We start from the raw sequence: 2,861 nt of genomic DNA, 5'->3' as shown, positions 1-2,861 counted from the left end.
ACACTTTCACCAAACGGACACCATCTCATGCATGGGGGATTCCAAACCATAAAGCAGGCGACTTTAAGCATCTAGAATCTCAGAAACACCAAGAGTGACAACTCATAGCTCCTGGAGTGGTACCAAACCACTATATCTCATTCTTGGGGCCAAAAAGGGACCAAAAATCATACAACATAGATCTAAGGCAACAATGAACAAGATCAAATATTTTTACCTCAAACAAGCTAGAAATAAAGCACATAATCAAGTTCCACAAGCTCTTCCTTGATTCACAACCTTGCACCAAACTCCATCTTCTTGGAACTGACCCAAAAACCCCAAAATGTACATAATGAGCTCAAAAACACCACCATGGAGGCTAAGGGACGATTTATATGGTTTTGGGGACTTGGAGGCTAGTAAAGAGGCCAACAAAAAAGACTTAATGTGCTTATATAGGGTACAACATTCAAATTTGGGTTTTCACTTTACCCCTCGTAGGTCTCACGTACTCCTCGTGTGCGTACGAGGTCTCGCACGCCCGATCTAACCCTCGCAGTACGCTAAGCGTACACCACATTACGCCCAATGTAATGCCTTTACAACAGTAGTCTGCGCGTACTCCCTAGGTACGCCCCACATACTAGGGTTTCCCCTTAAACCCTTAAGCACTCCGAAGGCAATAACTTCTTCGTTATAAATTTGATTTCGACGATCCTTATATCCATAAAAAGGTAACGAGAATCTCTACACTTCAATGAAATCGTACCTGACTTACCGTATCCCGAACAACATCTATTTTCCAAAGAAGACTGAGCTGACATAATACCAAAATACCATTTGGCTCGAAAGCACAAACCAAAAACCCGAATCATCCAAGTTACAACATCCATCCCCAAATGAGTCCAAATATCAATTCTTCAAGTTTCCCAAGTCTACTAATATCCAATCCTTGATTACCACCCCGAAATGGGAAACGATTCGAAACAAGGCGTTACAACTCTCCTCCACTTCAATTAGATTTCTTCCTCGAAATCATTCCTTACCATCCCCAACACACCAAACAACCTGAGCAACACGGCCACAACCCGAGCATACCAAAGCCTTCCCAAGGCACCCGAAACCCACCCTCATAGGGCTCTCTAACCCGAAGATGAACAAATCATTTCATCACCCGACAATAATCCCTCGTGAATTAACCACGACTACTCAACCTGAAATATGAAGTCTCGAGATGGTCTGACTCCCTGACAGACCGCCCAAATTGAACCATTGCTAAAACCATTCTACCTATCTCCCAATTGACTACCCGACTTCTAATACACGAGGTTTCCACTAGAAAACATAATCACAGACCAACTATTGCTGCAGAACACTCACTCTTGACAAAAGGCTCACATAATCCTTCGAGTAAAAGAATCATCCCTACAACGGTTAGACTCAGACGAGAGCTACGCAACAAGGTCAAATCTTTTACTCTGAGATAATTCAACCCAAGCGGCAAGTGACCTAACATTTTCTCCGAATAACAAGTTACTCCATGCATGAGTTCCAAATCAATAATACTATATTGACTTATCTTGATGCCCTTCACAGATAGAACCAATCCAAGACATAATCACAATTCAAAGGTGATGCAAAGGATTGGATCAAGTCACTCCCTCCTGGATCCATCACTACATGGGCTAAGATGAAAGAAGATTTTATTGACCAGTTTTGCCCACCTTCGAAAATAGCCAAGTTGAAGAAAGTTATTGCCAACTTTGAACAACAAGCTGGAGAGTCCCTTTATGAGGCATGGGAGAGATACAAAAGTCTACTAAGGAATTGCCCACATCATGATCTTAATAGCCAACAAGAAGTCTCCATTTTCTATGATGGAGTCAATGTAACAACTAGGCAGCTCCTTGACTCGCAAGGATCCCTCACAAAGAAGACACCCCCGGTGATCAAAGAACTAATTGAAGAATTCTCTAAGCACTCTAGAGAATACCATAACCCAAGGAATGACTTGACTCGAGGGGCGGTGAGTTCCATTACCGATGACATGGCAGCAATGATGGCAAAGTTGGAAAGCATGGACCGAAGAATGACTAAGATGGACCAATCCATCCATGCCATTAGGGTAGGATGTGAAAACTGTAGAGGGCCTCACCTTACAAAAGATTGTGATCTTGATGAGAATGGGAACCGGAAGGTACAAGTGTGTTATTCAAGTGGTGATAGGTTTGATGATAATTGGCGAAAACCAAGGAAAGAATGGCTACCATATGATGAGTACAAAAAGACAAGGGAAGAAAAGTATAAGCAAAAAGATAGAGGCTTTTACCAAAATGAGGAACCGATACATGAAAAGAAATCAGATTTTGAAGACATGCTTACAAGATTCGTAACCGCATCCGAGAAACGACACAATGATACCGATGCTACACTTAAAGATCAACAAAATCTGTTGAGAGAACACCAACTTATGATGAAAGATCAACAAGCTTTGCTTAGGAATCAGCAAGCATCTATTCTCAACATAGAAAAGCAGCTGGGGCAACTTGCACAACAAGTGAATGAGAGAAGACCGGGTGGACTTCCGAGCAATACCGAAAGTAACCCGAAAGGCGCACATATAAACATTGTCACAACTAGGAGTGGGAAGACTATAACCCCTCTGACTCCTATTCAGCATGAAGATCCTAAACTGGTGCAAGAGGATAAGGAAGAACATGCAGAAACACAGATTCACGAATCGACTCGCCAAGTCGACGGTATGGACTCGACGAGTCCACCAGCTGAACAGAAAATCCAGCCTCCGGTCAAGCCATATCAGCCTCCACTTCCCTTTCCGGCTCGAGCCAGACAAGAAAAAAATGAAGTAGACTACCAAA

General features: G+C 42.7%; 1 non-coding gene across 1 annotated transcript; it reads right to left on the bottom strand.

Annotated features, from left to right (window-relative positions):
- Nucleotides 1–1,720: 1,720 nt before the first annotated feature.
- LOC145117850 (small nucleolar RNA R71) lies at nt 1,721–1,827 on the bottom strand. Its single transcript, XR_013712844.1, has one exon. It is a non-coding gene; the product is annotated as a small nucleolar RNA R71 (small nucleolar RNA).
- Between the last annotated feature and the right edge of the window lie 1,034 nt (nt 1,828–2,861).

The sequence above is a fragment of the Lactuca virosa genome, chromosome 5 (assembly GCF_052849685.1).
Source record: "Lactuca virosa cultivar CGN04683 chromosome 5, Lactuca_virosa_CGN04683_v6, whole genome shotgun sequence".
In the NCBI taxonomy this organism is placed as follows: domain Eukaryota; kingdom Viridiplantae; phylum Streptophyta; class Magnoliopsida; order Asterales; family Asteraceae; genus Lactuca; species Lactuca virosa.
This window is presented reverse-complemented; position numbering and strand designations above follow the sequence as displayed.